This window comes from Stenella coeruleoalba (genome assembly GCF_951394435.1).
Source record: "Stenella coeruleoalba genome assembly, chromosome: 16".
NCBI classification, from domain to species: Eukaryota; Metazoa; Chordata; class Mammalia; order Artiodactyla; family Delphinidae; genus Stenella; species Stenella coeruleoalba.
Window position 1 is genome coordinate 40,294,013 of NC_137162.1, and position 17,939 is coordinate 40,311,951.

Genomic DNA, 17,939 nt, shown 5'->3' on the forward strand with positions numbered 1-17,939 from the left:
TAGTGTGTCAACTATTGCTAGAGAACCAGGCAACTACTCCCTGAAGAATTTCTTCATAAACCTTTGTGGCTCGATTAAATGAGTGTTGACTGATGAATGAAAATCTATGAATAATATTTTGGGTGGCCAAATTACATTTCTTTTAAACTAGAATTTATACAGAGCTAGAACCAGAATCATACTAAAAACATACAAAATTTCCCTCTTCAGAAATCCCTTCAAAAGAATGGTTCAAGTAATTAGAAGGGAATGGCTGTGTTAATCAAACTTGGTAATTGTGTTTACACTGCTCTTTGTTTTGCAATGGATGATCATGAAATACTGAGAAATACAAACACTCTCCTCCTAAAAAAGGGAAAGATATACTTTTCATTTATTTTCAACCAGAGATAACTTAGATTAACAATTGAAAGTATATTATTCTAGTCACATATATATTTATATAAAATTAAATTTATTTTATGAAAATTAACTTTATTTTCTCTTTCTTTTAGAAATAAAATCTACATTAAAATGAAACTATATAAAATATTAATAAAGAAAATGAAAGTTTCATGTAATCTCATGTTCTAGAGCCATTCTACTTAAAATGTGGTTGATAGACATTAGATGGTCTGTCTCAAACTGTTTGTTACTAGTCTGCAAGGAGAGAAGAAACAGAAACTATAATAGGAATTCGACACTTTAATGGTAGTTTACAAAACTTTTGGTTCCCATGGGATTAAAAAATAATAATAATGATAACTTTAAAAATTCTGGTTCTTCACTACAGATGGACTGAAAAGCACTGGACTAAAGAGACATTGTTTTCAATACATATGCTACTATGTATATATATATTTATATCTAATGATCTGTATACACAAACACATACATATATTTTCAAGACATATATACAAAATTTTACAACAAAACTGGAATTTTAACAAAAATGAAATTCTTTCTTTTAAAGTGTTATACCTTTCGTAAAAAAAGTTCTTTGCCACACCCCACGGCATGTGAGACCTTAGTTCCCCAACCAGGGATCGAACCTGCACCCCCTGTTTTGGAAGGCAAAGTCTTAACCACTGGACCGCTTTGGAAGTCCCCAAAATGAAATTCTAATAGTAAAACACACATACGGAATATATATTTTACTGTTTAATCCTCAAAATAGCAAAAGGAATTTGCTACAATGATTATCCCTCGTGCAAACACAGATGTCTGTTTGGTAAACCCAGTAGTAAATTTTCAGGAGAGGTAAGCTGCTAAAAGAAATTCCAAATAGAAATACATATCTAGAATTCTTGAAAAGAGAAAAATATAACTTTGAATAACCTAGAGGTAGGAATCCAGAGACTGGGCTCAAAGAATCCACAAAATCCCACTGCTTTATTTTATGGGTGAGGACACTGAGATCTACGATAAATCATGTGCAAGTTGGGTAAGTTGCCATTGTGTCAACTTGGAAACTTGTGTGTGGACATTGTTAGATCCATGACCAGTTTCCAATTCTCTAGGGTCTCTTTCCTCTATTCTACTAATGAATTTATGGTGGGATATCTGTTAATTGTAGATATTGCCACCTAGCCCCTCCTCTAGGTAAAAATAGGTGTTGATGCCAATGATGGAAGTCAGGGTTGGAGTCAAAGGTGGGTCGTCCTTAGGGGAAATCACAAGTAAATATCTGTGTTGACTGTTCTCCTTTGACCAGGTACACTAAGTAAAAATTTCCAGGAAGTTCTCTGGAAATCTGAGCTAAGTCTACATGGCCAAGTAAGGTAATGCAGGCATAGAAGAACATTTTGCCAATAATTTGCTTGACACTTCCATTTGCTTTATGTCAACACATCCCTAAATTCAGCATTTGAGCAAAGATCTGGGTCACTGTTTTTGCTTACTATAGGCTTATTCTATAGATGAAAAGAATTTTATCTGTGAAAAGCTGACTTTCATGCTTCTTCAGTTATCTCAGAAGTTGTACATTCATAACAAATTATGCTCTTTTTCTCTATTTTCCCCTTCCTCTGAAAGAAAACCTAATATCTGCTTTATAGTGTAAAGCATACATATGACATATATGGCAATTCTGGTAGAGGAATTTGACATATATACCCAGTAAAAAGTCACTGGTTTACTTTATTTTTAATCTGCAATAAGAACTTAATTCATCAGTCAAGAAACTTATTTTTTCCTTGCCTGCCTTGCTCTATAAGACAGTGAATCATAGTGATGAGGCCAAGCCAATCTATCTCAATTCTGAGAGGGTTTTTGTCAGCCACACCTATATCATCCTGTAGCCATCTGAAATACTTCACATTAAGTTTGACTATAATAGGGTCAGCCACCTGATATAGATCATTAATCTCACACTTCAAAAGAAGTGAGAATTTCAGTGGGAAGCTTTCACCTCTGGTATTCTACTTGATGATTTTTGCAATCCAAACCCTGATAATTGATTGCCAAATCTCTATCATCACATCCTAGGCCCAGCACAACGAAAACAAAGTTTAGTTTTTAAAGTCACTTTGTATTTCAAAGGATATATAATTCTACTTTTAAAATGTATATATATCTATTCATATAAAAAGTCAGAAGAGTATATATAAACTAAATGATAAGCAACTTATCTATAAAAGAGGATTATAAGTGTTTTTTGGTTTGTATTTAATTTTTTTCTTTAATAACTATTATTGCTTGTTTAATTAAAAGTAAGTTTTTAAGAGTAGAATATCATATATAATTTCAGTTATTTAAATAAAACTTTTTAATACGAAAATTATTTTCATTTAATAAGAAAATGATTTTGCTTAATAATAGTTAAGCACGTGGCAGCTATAATAGAGAAGGAATGATATATACTTGAGTTTATATACAATAAACCTGAGTTTAAAAGCCTGGCTGTTTGTCATTGATAGGGTTGCCAGATAAAATACAGGCTAACAAGTTAAATTTGAATTTCAGATACCAAGAGATAATGTTTAAATATAAATATGTTCCAAACATTTTATGAAACACACATATTAAATTATTTGTTGCACAATGAAATTCAAATTTAACTGAGAGTCCTGTATTTTTATTTGCAAAATCTGGCAACCTCAATAATTGGATAGATTAATCTCTGTCTGATTAATCTAAGTTTTGTCTTATGTTAGATGGAAAGAATATTACCTATATCATTGATTGCTCTGAGAATTACAGGAGAAACCATCAGAGAGATTTCCCATGAAGTTAATGAGGCTTATGCTTCACCTCAATGGCACGGGCTGCATGCATAGTCCTGTGAATGTTTTATTCATAATTTTCTTAAAGCCTCCCCCCCACCGCTAATTATATAAGATTTGAGGCTTTCAAAATTGTCATCTTCTCTTGGAAAACACATTAATGTTTACCTAGTAGCTTGAACAGAGTAGGCACTCAATAAGAGTAAGTCCCTTTTCCTTTTTTTTTCCCTTTTTATTTTTTTATTTTATATTGGAGTACAGTTGATTAACAACCTTGTGTTAGTTTCAGGTGTACAGCAAAGTGATTCAGTTATATATATACATGTATCTATTCTTTTTCAAATACTTTTCCCATTTAGGTTACTACAAAATATTGAGCAGGGTTCCCTGTGTTATACAGTAGGTCCTTGTTGGTTATCTATTTTAAATATAGCAGTGTGCAATGTCAATCCCAAACCCCCAATTTATCCCTCCCCCCCGAGACTTTCCCCCCTGATAACAATAGGCATGCTATGAAATTGAGAACTCTATTGTAAATAAGACAGATGACCTCCAAATGACTATACTTAAATCTGCCTTCTGTATCTCTAAGTACCAAAGCGCCATCCTCTAGAATGTAGAAAGTAGAACAAGTCTCCCCTGGATATCTAGATTCCTGACCCCTTCATATATTGAGAACGGAGGAAATCATGGAAATTCCAGAAATCCAGAAATTTGGGGCTCCTATTTGATGAGAGCTCTGGAAGATTTGTAAATAATAAGTAGTGAGCCTGATTGCTTGGTGCACAGGGGCTTACTCTGATGAATTTGCAGTAAAGGTTGCTCAGGTCCCTAGGCAGAAAACTCTATTCCCACAAATTTAGCTCCTATACAAACTGTTAGACTCCAGCTCTCCTGGAATCAAGCACATATACTCAAACCTGGTATCTCAAACTCATTAATCACTACAAGCTCACATTAAATATGATAAAGACCTTCCCACCCCCCCCACCCTTCAACGCTATCATTCATTTCACCTTTTTCCCAGAAGTCTCCATTCCAACTAACAGTCACTAAGCACTCAGTGTCCACTCATGGTCCCTGAGGAAACATGGGAAAAATTCCTCACATATCACAGAAACAGGAACAACTGTACTCTCTCTCCAAGTGTTTGATTTTGGCCAGCAACATGGCTAGTCTCATGCCTGACTGTACTTTCAAACTATATTTCCTGGATTATTAGGATAATCTGCTTCAAAATTGCCATCCACATGTAGCAAATCTAGAAGGACTCTAGGACCAGTATTGTGGGTACCAAACTTAATTTAATCTACCTTAATATTTGAAAAAATCTATTTATCTTTCTCATTGTTTTATACGTTTCTGGAAACTACCTCAAATTCTCTCTTCAAAAGAGAAGTGTTAGGGGCTTACCTGGTGGCGCAGTGGTTGAGAGTCCGCCTGCCGATGCAGGGGACACGGGTTCGTTCCCCGGTCCGGGAAGATCCCACTTGCCGCGGAGCGGCTGGGCCCGTGAGCCATGGCCGCTGAGCCTGCGCGTCCGGAGCCTGTGCTCCGCAACGGGAGAGGCCACAACAGTGAGAGGCCCGCGTACTACAAAAAAAAAAAAAAGAGAGAGAGAGAGAGAGAAGTGTTACATCAATTCATAAATAAATAAACATCTACTTAGTAGCACTGAAGGAACATTCTGGTTAAACCTTTGGTCAGGACTTACTTGAATCAAGAGCATTGGAGGTCTGACTTTCTTAAATGTTTTAAAAATTTCCTAGCTTTCTGTAGGGGTGCAAATTGTAAGTGCCATATTATTTGCTAAAATTTTAATATGAGAATAATATTATTTGCAATGATATAGGAGGTAAACAAGAAAGTAAAGTTAGAGTTGATTCAGTTTGGCACTTATGAACAAGATGGGATTTGAGTGTTATTTGAAGGGGAAAAGTTTGATTTATGAGGTATGAAGTAGGTCAAAATGTTTTCTTTTAAGTTCTCACCACCCCCAAGGTGGAAGCCAGCCTAGAAGTGGAGTGTGCAAGGACAGAGCTGGTGGTTCCTTATAAGTGCCCACAGGAATATAATTATATGGATTCCAAGGGACTAGTAACCTTCCTTTTTTGGCAGCCAGATAAGTCAACAGAGACTCAGGAGAGAGTCCACTCATGGTTTGGGAAATAACTTAGACCAAGAAATGAATCACAGTAAAGAAAGAGTTGTTTACTTTTCCCTCACCAAAAGAATACGTTTTCAGTACCCCGTTGGAAAAACACTGGATCCTTTGCATTCATACATGTGTTTTTCCCTTCCCCTCCTTTGGCTAGTAACTCTGGATATTTCTTTCAGAAGAACTCTTACAAAGCACAATTGCTGTAAATTTTATTTAATAATGATCCCTCAGTACTTATAAGGAACAAATTTCCTGCTATTTTTACTGTAAAATAAATGTAAAATTTTAAACTGGAAAAAGCAAGAAAAATGTACATTTTGGAATTTTTCTGACACAGAATTTTACTGCTGTTTCATATTGTGTTACTACAGTATCTAAATCTACAATAGAGAAGGTAATGGATTGTTATTAGTCTCAAGGCAATTAACTTGAGGCAATAAGACTTGCAGAAAAGGAAAAAAAAAATAGCATCTTTGAACCTGAGAATTTGACCACTCTGAGTATTGTATTCTTCTACTCTATGAAAAGGACTGTTTCTTACAGGACTAGATTCTGAAACCGCATTGAGAGGAAAGGAAATTCAAAAGAAAACATTCTTAAAAATAAATGAGTAGACTATTGATCTGCAGAGGATATTTGCTCAAAAGGGTGACAAAAATTAACATGAGTTTTGGTAGCCAAGTCCTTTTTCCAGCTTTTCACAACAGGTGCTTTCAGGGCTTCAGCAGAATTGGACGTATGGGCCCAGGCTGGCAGCTCTGCATTCAGGTGCTTGTGTAAGCACTGGACTCACAGAGGGGTGTCCCAGCTTGCTCACTTATGGAATGGCATCAAAAGTTTTACCTGGGCTTCCCTGGTGGCACAGTGGTTGAGAGTCCGCCTGCCGACGTAGGGGACACAGGTTCGTTTCCCGGTCCGGGAGAATCCCACGTGCCGCGGAGCCACGGCCGCTGAGCCTGCACGTTCGGAGCCTGTGCTCCGCAGCGGGAGAGACCACACAGTGAGAGGCCCGTGTACCACACACACACAAAAAAGTTTTACCTTCCTTCTTCTACTACTATTACTTAGAAAATGGAAATGAATGTTGTTATATACATTGCCAGAATTTACATGCCACTGTATTTTTTGTTACAGAGACCAAAAACAGATATATGAAAGCACAGAAACTTATAATATTTTCCTGGTAGGTTTAAGAAAAAAAAAAGAAAGTAGAAAGGTCCACTTCATGGCTCATTAACCTCAGACACATTATTATTAGGTTGAGACTGAAGATTAAGAATCTAATGTGGCATCTAACTGCCCGGAGTCTGAATAGCAAGGTAACTCTACAAATTAACATCTATGACTCCACAGTCTGCCCTGGGACACTCACTGGCACTCTCAGTTCATGTGTCCTTGGACCCCTTCCTCCAATTTCCAAGCCAGAACTGAGGGCCGAGAGTTGCTGGTGGAGTATCACAATCTCTATTTCAGGGAAAGTATAAATGAGTACAAATGCGAAATGGAAATGTCCCCTCCAGCCTCCATAACTTTCTTTCTCATATAGGTTAGTTAATAAAACATGTTTCCTTTTTGATTATTCAGACTCGTTAGTGTAATTCAGCTGCTAGCAGTACATCTTCTTTAAGCTCCATGACATATAATAGGCCACCTTCCGAGACAAAATATATTTATCAGCTGACAAATATCTATAAATATGTTTCATTGTGATTAGATTGTCACAACAATTCTGTAATGATGTAGAAGGGCCTGAATTGTTATGTTATATTAGATAGGGAGAAATTGAAGCTCTATGATTTAAATGACTTGCCTCAGTCGCATAGATGGAAAGACTTAAGGCCTGCTGGGTGCTCCACCTTCAAATACTCTGCTCCTTCATCTATTCTATGTAACCCCCTTTCATTAAAAGATAGAACAGTCAAAATAGTTGATATGCTTGTTGCTGTTGCTTTACCGATTCTGAATTTTGGCCACAAGGAAAAGTTTCTCAAGTAACTAAACAAAAGCTTGAGTGATACCTTTTGAAAAGTGTTCACATTGAATATACACCTGAGAGGTTACTTTGCCATTTGACTACCCTGCACTGGTTTAACTTTTCTACTTTTTCCTCATGTTTTCCTTTAACATCAGAAGCCAACAGAGATATCAAGAGGCTAAATATAATAAAATATTTATACATATTTCAAAGGCTACTGAAGAAACCTTGTTTTATGATAATTATCAGCATTCTACTGGAGTTGTCTGAATGTTGATGGTCTCATAGCTAGTTGTCATAGGTTGGAGTTATCAGCACTCCTGAAACTTGGAGATTATAGCATCCTGGGAGGGAGTCTTACTCTACCCTCCGATGGTCCCAAGGATACTAGAATTTTTCTGCAGATAGCAGTTTTAGGAAAATGAGACAAATCATATATAAAATTGCCCTTAGTTCACATTTATTTTCAAGAACTCTTTGGCATAAGAAATGTATTTAATGCTCCTTTAAAACCCACGGCTGTGAATAGTGAAGTAAAACGTACATTTGCAAAAAGGATGCCCATATTTACTATTCCAGGGAATTAATTTTCAAGGAGAATACAGTCAGTTTTCATTTCTTTAAACTGCTCGTCCATAGGTGTCAAGACTTTGACTAAGATAAGATTGGTCATTGTACCATTAGAATTTGAAAGTACATTTTCTTCATTTACGTAAAAGATAAAATGTGTCGCCAGGAAAAAATCTTGCCTTTCTTATAAATAAGCCAACATTCTCCTAAACCATGAGGTCTGGTCACTTGATTTTTTGTTTCCAGGTTGTATGACTAGTATGAAAGACGTGATTACTAAACAGTGTAAAGTCAGTGAAATTCTGTAAGTCATTTCTGTTTTCTCCTTTCTCAATGTCTTCAAATTTTAAAAAATTCCATTTTGGACATAGGATAATGGAGCTGGAATGTTCTTGGGGTGAGGACATTTACTTAATGAACAAATACAGTTCATTTAGTTTTTGTTAAAACTAATGGTGCACTTTTCTATTTAAGATACAAGACTGAAATTAGGTTTGCAGTCTAAATTTTCACTTCTTCAGAAAATACGAATTTTCCCATACCTTTTGTTTGAGGTTGTAGGTACTATGGTGCCACTGAATTTAAACCTATTTTTGTCTTTGTAATTTGAAGTTTAATCTGATCTCAAAAGACTGGTTGTTAAGGATGAACATAGCTTTTTCCACTCATTTTAGAAATAAGAATTATAGTGGGGATAGAATAATTGATTAACATTTAAAAATACAGAATCCCTTTGCTCTTACACAGAAAATTAAAGTCTCTTATTCTTAACCACCCCCTTTCTGAAAAAGTGTATAATTCCACCATTTGTTCTCCTCAAAAGAAAGATTTGGGCTAGAGTGAGACAGCTTAAACTAGTCTCATTTGCTTGCTCAGCTCTCCAAGTAGGTAATTGCAGAAAGAAAAGACAATTCTTTGATCTCAGCGAGGTGCTAATTTGTAAGATTTTTGAGCTGTTTGGGCCTTAGGAAGAAGGGATCAGTACGTAAACAATGGCATTTATCTGGCAGCCTATTACTGACACATTACTATCTCAGTACTTATGCATTTACACTGGTGTTTGAAGACAGGACTATGTGTCAATAAAGGAATTAGACCAGACACCTCAGTCCATCAGGTTTATCTCAGTTTGCTGACAGGAACAGTAGGTGACATTAAGCAACAGAAAACACTTCAAAGTTACCTAGTCTTGGTTTTGCAACTAAGACAAACAACATTTACTGCTTTAGCAGCAACAAACAATGAGTGTAAGACTGCAGAGGGAAGATGAAAGAGCACAGCAAGTTATCAAACGTAAAGCCTGCCCATACCCCATTTCTAGCTGTCCCCTGAATTTAACTAGAGAGATTAAAAAAAAAGATTTCAATGATAAGTAGTGTTCATTTAGACTTCTTAAAAGGAAACCCTCTTAAGAAGGATGGTAGGAAATGAGTGGATGAGAAAACTTTACTTGACTATTCACCAACTACGCTTAAGGATTTCAATATTAATTTATTCATTCATTTCAACAACTTCTCAGTAAACAACCAAGGTGTGTCTACTATATGCTAGGATCTGTATAAAGATAATGCTGTTACAGATACAGATGCATGGAACTTTGAAAAATAACATCAGGCTATAATACAGCAGAATTATTAGGTGGATATATGGTTATATTTGAGGGGCTGTAGAAAGGAGGTAGATGATCTATGTCTCAAATAAATTGGTAAAGGCTGCCTATATTTTTAGCTTAAGCTAAATTGAAAGAAACCTGAAAAAACACTTTAAAGCATCATCATATGAAAATATACCCCAGATTTCTTCTTCTGTACTTCTAAGTTGAGTTATTTACCAGAGTATTTTATATACAAATTTCGTTAATCTTTTGGGATATAGATTAATTACTTGATTCCACAAATATTTATTGAATACTTAATACAACAATCCTTATTCTGATTTAGCCTGGGATAAAGCAGAGAACAAGATGGACTAGCTCCTTGCTCTCATGTGAGGAGATAAACAATGGTAATTTTGGAGTGTCAAAAAATCATATAAAGTGAATAGAATCAAGCGGTGTGATAAAGAGTAAATGGAATGAGATGGCAATAGTATTGGTGACATTGGTATTTTAGAGTGGTTGGTCATGAAAAGAAACTGTAATGATAAAAATAATGAGGAGAAAGAGCATTCTAAGCAGTGGGAACAACAAATATAACAAAATATTGACCTGCTGGGAAAACAGAAGGAAGACAGGTACATACAGCTAAGTAGAGTGAGAGATAATGAAGTAATAAATCAAAGCTGCAGAGGCAGTTGGGGGCCAGGCCATACGGAAGAAGGGAGGGTATAATAGATGAAGTCAGAGAGATTTTAGATTTTAGAATTAATTTTAGAACATATTCTACTGAGAAAATCTTCTAATTTTGCTCAGCCTATATGTAGTATTTAACCAAGCTAATTTCTACTTCCTCCTGGGAACCCCTTCTTCACTCAGCTTTCAGACACTACGCTCCACTGGTTTCCCTCCACCTTCACTGGCTGCTCCTTTTCAGTCTCCTCCTTTGCTGGCTCCACCTCATCACCTCATGCACATTGGGCTAAGTCTTCAGACTGTTTTGATGACCTTACCCAGTCTTATGGCTTTGAATAACATCTGTACATGAATGACCACCAAATATGTATCCCTAGCCTGTCCTTCTCCTCTGCACTCCAAACTTCAATATCCAACCTCCTGCTTGGCTTCTCTGCTTGGACGTCCAGTACACATCTCAAATGCATGCCATACCAAACCAAGTTCCTGATATGTCCTCCCCAAATCTTTTCTTTCTTTGGACTTCTCTGTCTTAGGTAATGGCAACTCTGACCTTCCAGTAGATCTGACTAAAAAATTGGAAGTCATCCTTGATTCCTCTCTGCTCCATCTACAGGAGCTGAACATATCTTGGCTCAAGTATTGCAGTGGAGTTCTAGCTGGTATTCTCTCCTCAGCCCTGTTCCCTTTCAGACAACCCTCATCACAGTAGCCATGTTCCTCTTAACCAAGTCAGCGCATGTCTCTTCCCAGCTCAACACCTCACTCAGAGTCTAAAAGATCCTCCATAACCAGGTTTTGTTATCTCTGACTTCTCTGATTTCTCTCACTTGCACTCACTCTGCTTCTTTGCTGTTCCTTGGCAGGGTTCTTTCTTCTCCCCAGAATGCTATTCACTGCAAACTCCACCTGCCTCTTGCCTCACCTCCATCAAGTCTTTACTCAAAAGGCACCTTCACAGTGGGTCCTTTTCCTGACCATACTATTTAAAGTTGTATCTCATCTTACTCTCAGACTCCTTGCCCACATCCCTGATTTATTTTTTTTTCATTTTATTTATCACTAACATGCTTCATAATTTACTTCTTTTTTTTTCAGGTTTCTTTATTATCTATTTCCCCTCAGTAGAATGTAAGTTACATTTGGCAGGAAGTTTTGTCCATCTTGTTCCCTGCCATGTCCTCAGCAATGAGACTAGTTCCAGGAACATAGTAAGCAGATAATAACATATATCAGATTAATGGGTGGTGGGTGGGAGAGACATAAAAAAATCTTACGCAGGGAGTGACAAAATAAGACTTCTGTTTTTTTTTTTTTTTTTTTGCGGTACGCGGGCCTCTCACTGCCGCGGCCTCTCCCGCCACGGAGCACAGGTTCCGGACGCGCAGGCTCAGCAGCCATGGCTCAGGACGCGCAGTCTCAGCAGCCGTGGCTCAGGGGCCCAGCCGCTCCGCGGCACGTGAGATCCTTCCGGACCAGGGCACGAACCAGCGTCCCCTACATCGGCAGGCGGACTCGCAACCACTGCGCCACCAGGGAAGCCCTGACTTACGTTTTAAGATGATCATTCTGCTTAACCTGTAGAGAATAGATTGGAGGGGTGGAGTTGGAGTTGCAAATGGAAGAAGAGGCATCATTAAGAGGCATGACAGTAGTTCAGGTACGTGATGACGGTGGGTGTCTCCAGCTAATAGTAGTAGAGGTGGAGAGAAGTGGATGTGTTCAAGATTTGTTCGGAGGCTGACTATGTTACTGACCTTTTGCTGCTGGGCCTCATCAAGGGTCCTCCTGCCTGGTGTCATTCGAGCCAATTGAATAAGCTCGAGTTCAGTTCAGAAGCAAAGGAAAGTTTTATTCTTTGATCAAAAATGGAGAGGCAGGAACTTGCACTTTAGAGCGCACGCTCTCCCCGCTCTCCTTGAATGGCCATGGGCGGGGCTGCTTTATAGGGATCTTATCCTCAGGGAGAGGGGCGGAGTTTTTGCAAGTCGGGCGCAGGCGCAGCTGTGCTGCTCTTGGCCCCTACTCGCACTGCCGGGTGAAGCGTCTCTGAACGCGGTCCGCGGCCACCATCTTAGATTGAGGTGCCTGTGCCGCGCTTCTGCGCACCGTCTGCCGAGCTGACGTGTCAGGTACAGCGTCTGAAGTGCGAGGATGAGCCCTCTGCATGCTGCACCCTATGAGCAAGTGAGACTAGATGAAGTACAAAGGAAAAGAAAAAAAAAGGTTAGACTTTATTTTATTACCCAGAGTCTATTTTTGTTTCCCGGGAATTGTTCATGGGCTTTGCCAGTGACCACTTGATGACATTTACATTTACTTTTTTTTTTTTTTCAAGATGTTGGGGGCAGGAGTTTATTAATTAATTAATTTTTGCTGTGTTGCGTCTTCGTTTCTGTGCGAGGGCTTTCTCTAGTTGTGGCAAGCGGGGGCCACTCTTCATCGCGGTGCGCCGGTCTCTCACGATGGCGGCCTCTCTTGTTGCGGAGCACAGGCTCCAGACGCGCAGGCTCAGTAGTTGTGGCTCACGGGCCTAGTTGCTCCGCGGCATGTGGGATCCTCCCAGACCAGGGCTTAGAACCCATGTCCCCTGCATTAGCAGGCAGATTCTCAACCACTGCGCCACCAGGGAAGCCCCTACATTTACTTTTATAACCAGAATACCTCTGATTATTTTTGTCTTGAACACAGCTGTATAGATCCTCAGCTCTGATTGTTTTCTCCTTGTACAAGAGGTATTAAAACAAATGCCGATGGCTTGGGTGGTATGGGAAAGGGTTAAGGGAATGCACTAGAATGGCAACTAGATTTGTGGCTTGAGAACTGGATGAGTAAAGGTGTCATTTACTGAGAAGAAGATGAGGGTGGGGACAATTTTAGGAATTGTTTTATTTGAGACGCCTCTTAGATATCAAGGAGCAAGTTGGTTATATGAATGTATTCTGTAGTGAAGAGGTCAACAATAAAGGTAAAAATTTGGAAGTCCTCACACGTTGATTGTTTTTAAAACCATTGGGTGGGATAAGCTCATGCATGAGAAGAGTCTATTTAAAAGGAAAGTGAGGGCCCTGGGGCATGCCAACCTTTTAGAAATTGAGCAGAGGAATTAAATCCAGCAAAAGAAGTTGAGAAGGAAATTTGCAGAAGCATGACATTTATGGTGGGAAAAGACTTTGGAGATTATCTAGATCCTAGAACAAGAGTGGGAGATCTATAGCCAATGGAGCAAATCTGGCCTGATGCTGGCTTTTGTAGGGCCTATGAGCTAAAAATGTTTTTTACAAATAAACATTTTCAATTTCCTTGATAAATAATACTAACTTTGAACTCCAGTTAAGCAAAATGTTTCCCCCAAAAGGGAAACATTAGTAAGCCTCTCTCTCTCCGTATGTATATCATCAGTAAAAACATTAGTAAGCCTGTTTTTCTCCCTCTCTCTGTCCATATACATATCATCAGTAAAAACATTTGTGGAAAATGTTTTTCTCCCTAGTTTTTCTTTATTTTACCTCTCGTCCCACAAAGCTAAAAAGCCTAACATATTTAATATTTGGTCCTAATAGAAAAAGTTTGCCAACCCTTACTTTGGACTAATTCTTTCATACTGATGAAAGATAAGCTGAGGCCTAGAGATTTTTAAGTTATTGCTTAGGGTTACCAAGAAGGAGAGTAAGACTCAAATCCATGCTTGAACTTCTGGTTGCATTCCTGTTCCAAGACAGGATTCTATTCCTCTGTTGTATATACAACAGACTGGCAAATATTTATACCACAAAATAAGAAAGAAATTTAATCGTATCATGGAAATATCTTGTCAATAAAAAATGAAATAAATGCAACAAGGTTCCAATAGCTGAATACACTCAATTAGAAGGACTCAATTTAGTATTAATTCAAAGCAAATCATTCTACCTGTTTAAATGAAATTTAAGGGAGAAAAAGCCATCAATCAGACTGATTTTTAAGTTCTTCAAAATAGTGTGAAGTAAAACAGCAGTTACCCAAATATTTCATGTCAGTAAATGATATGAAATCCCAATTGTTTAGGTTCAAATTTCTTCTTGCCTATCCCCCAAACCAGAGACTTAAGAATAGTTTCCAGGGTAAGGTGGGGGATCATTTTCGTCTTGGGAATTAGCTGTTGGTACCACTGTTTTCTCTTATTCTACATTCTCCAAATGTCTTTATTTCTCACACACTGAAATCTTAGAAATTTAGCATAATCACATTTCGCATACATTTACCATTGCTTTAAAAAAAAAAACTGTGGTAAATATACATAATATAAAATTTACCATCTTAACCATTTCTAAGTGTAAAGTTCAGTAGTGTTAATTATACTCACATTGGTGTACAGCCAATCTCCAGAACTTTTTTTTATCTTGTAAAACTGAAACCCTATACCCTTTAAACAACAATCTTCCTCCCCATTTCCCCCTCTCCAAAGCCTCTAGCAACCACCATTCTATTTTCTATTTCTATGAATTTGACTATTCTAGATACCTCATGTAAGTGGAATCAGACAGACTTCATCTTTTTGTGAATGGCTTATTTCATTGGCATAATGTCCTCAAGGTTTATCATGATGTGGCATGTGTCAGAATTTCCTTCCTTTTTAAGGCTTGGTAATATTCCATTGTTTGTGTATACCACATTTGGTTTATCCATTCCTCCATCTATGGACACTTGGGTTGCTTCTGCCCCTTGGCTATTGTGAATAATGCTGCTGTGAACATGGGTGTACAACCATTGCTTTTTATAACCTGAGTTGCATGTCCTCAACTCTGACTGTGCTCCTCCTTATACTGAGACTTTTAAACTATTTTTCTTGAGGATGGCACATAAGAGGGATCTTGGAACAGATGAAGGGGAGGCAGTCCATCAGGAAAGCTGGGAAAGTCTAGGAAACCTTAACAGAAAACGTCTCCTCTCATATTTTTTTTACTAAGATTGAGGTGTGAATCCGTAGACCAATCATTCTGAAGATATGATGTTACTGAAGAAAGTGAGGCAAGAAAAAGGGTACAGGATTAGGAAACAAGTGCTTAGGCAGATTTACATCTAGGCCCCCAAGAGGGGATTGCTGAGAGCCTTGCTAATAAATATGCACATGTGGGGTAGTTGGCCAGAAGCAGGGCACAGTCCTGAGCATGTGGCAGGGGGATCAAAAGTTGGGCTAAAGTTCATAGAGAACAAAACTTTAAACCTTTATAAATACAATAAACTTTATGAGTAAAACTTATAAAATTTTGTAAATCCAAACTTATGAACTAGTACTAGTGAAGGGACTTTGTTATGAGACATGTGAAATTTGTCTTGGCTCTGCTACTAACTAATCACATGACTTTTGACAAACCATTGAGCTACTCTGAGCCTTCATTCCCTCACCTCTAAAGCAGGAATAATAACACCTACCTTGAAGGCTTATTTTGAGCATTGTAAGACCAGTCACGTAGTGCACACTCAACAAATGGTAGCTGTTTTCCCGTTACAATTTTTATGATTGTTAATGATAGAGGCTGAAGACCAAGCTAAGGAAAATCTTCTTTTTCACAGGTGAACACACAAATTATTAATGTGAAAAAATTTAGTATTTTAGTAAAAACACAGTCTTTCTAGCTTAATGTACATATATGTGGAATTACAGATTTGACAAATTGTATCCATCATAAATGTCCTTTAGATGCTAAACATAGAATCTTTAGATGCTAAACATAGGTACTCCTGAAAAAATATACATATTCCAGGTTGATGAGTAATTCAGTATTTATAAAGCTGGTGTTCAGACATGAGTGCCATTTGGAGAAATCTTACTTTTCATTCTGTCTGTGCCTAGATTAATGTTACACATCAGAGTCTAAGAATCCCTAAATAAATACCATATGCCTCTGAATGTTGACTTTCTGATTCTGTAGCCAGTCCTTTTTAATGAAGTTCAATGCACAACTCAGAGTCAGCATCCCATTGCCTTAAAAGGCACATAGTCAAGTGGTAGACAAAGATGTTCCTCAAAGTTTTGGGTGTTCCAGTTAAGCATGTACACAGTCTGCTAATTCCTAATTTCTCCTGCTTAGAATTGTATATCACACAAAGAGTATTTTTCAGAGACGTGTAAATAAATCCGTGGGATGAGATTTCCCTGGATCTGTTGTCCATGTCTCCTCTCCTATGTCTCCTTGCCATTAATGTTTCTAACTCTGGAGAAAGAGAATGAGTAAGGATGACCCCTCTCACCTTCAGAAAGGATGGGAAGCATTCTTATGGCGGACATTGGGTTACACACTTCACATCCCATTCATCATTCCCATCTACATCATAAGGGGGAGGGAGGAAGGCTGCTGAGATCATCAGTAAACAATGGTCTTTTACAGAATTCTGATGCTATCCAAGACATTGGAAGGCACAGAATGGGACTCTTCCCTGTGATTTTTCAACATAGATTTGTTGAACACTGGTGTGTGTTATGACACTGTGGTGAGACGCAATGATGAGTAGCCAGAAGTCCCATCCCAAGGTCCTACCGTATTAGGAGAGAGATGTACACAATAGTAGCTTACATTTACACCGAGCACTTACTGGGGAAACTTACATACATTAACTCACAATCTTCCCAACCATCCTGTGATATTGCTAATATTAGTCTTCCCCCTCCTTCTAATACTGAGACACCAAGGATTAATCCTTCCTCAGAGTCACATAAATGTAGCCAGGAATTAAACCTCAGGAAGTTTGACCCCCAAGAATATAGTGATTCTCTTGCACAAAAGAAGCATGGGGGTAAAAGGCGCTGGCTGTCATAGAACGTGAGTAGATAGGCTGAAGTGGAGGTTCAGAAAAGGCATTAAGAAGGCTAATACTCACATGGAGCTCTGAGAATTAGACACGATTTGGATATAAGAGGAATTTGGGGGACCTGAAAAAGTCTAGTGATCACAACCTGAACTGATATTAGGAGTTACTCTGTTACTCTCTTTGAGCATAGCATGAGTGAGAGACTGCTGGGGAGGAAAAGGCAAGTTGTAATGGCTCTTAGAAGACTGTAAAATACAGATTAAATAGTTATTACTTTATTTGGTAGGCAATGAGCAGCCGATGAAAAATTCTGGATAGAAAAATGACATATTCTTAGTGGTTCGTTGGGAACATTAAGCTGTAGGTGTCTCCCAATGGGATCGGTGGAGAAACAGACTGAAGGCAAGGAAAAGTTAGGATGCTATTGCTATACTTCCAGCAAAGAGTAATACAGATGTAGTCTAGAACATTGTCACTGGAGACAGAGAAATAGATGGATTTGAGAAAATGCAGGTTCAGAATCAACAGGACTGAGGAAAAGAGTCGATTTCATGGGAAGGAAACAGCAGTTCATGAAGGGTTTTGAAATGAGCCTTGAAAGATACACTTGGTTTTTATTAGGTAGAAAAGAGAGAGGAAGCATTCTTAGTGGGGAAAATAGGCAAATATTTGGTTTCTGTCTTTCTCCAGCTATGCTGAGAATACCCAGGCTTCAGTATCCTACCTTGGAACTGATACTCATTTCTGCCATGTCAGTCATGACTTTCCAAAAAGATAACTGTACATACAGTGGGTGACTATTAAATTCCCAATGACTTTCAATTGAGAAGAAATGAGAATTATTAGAAATTATATATTCACATCTCCTACCTCATTGAAAATGGTTTCCAATGTTGAATCAATGTTTTTGTTCCATATTTTCTCTTTCTTTTTCTTTTATTAAAATCA

The 17,939-nt window shown here is 38.0% G+C and overlaps 1 protein-coding gene across 10 annotated transcripts in view; it reads left to right on the forward strand.

Annotated features, from left to right (window-relative positions):
- The first annotated feature begins 11,166 nt into the window (after positions 1-11,166).
- Positions 11,167-17,939, forward strand: part of LOC307174951 (uncharacterized protein) — a 592,470-nt gene continuing 585,697 nt past the window's right edge. For 9 of the 10 annotated variants that reach the window (XR_013824214.1, XR_013824215.1, XR_013824216.1 and 6 more), the window contains exon 1: positions 11,963-12,425. The gene's annotated coding sequence lies outside the window, so the exon portion shown is untranslated. Of the gene's footprint in view, positions 11,860-11,962; positions 12,426-17,939 lie in introns of those variants that run through there. The other variant, XM_079899585.1, reaches the window with a different exon arrangement.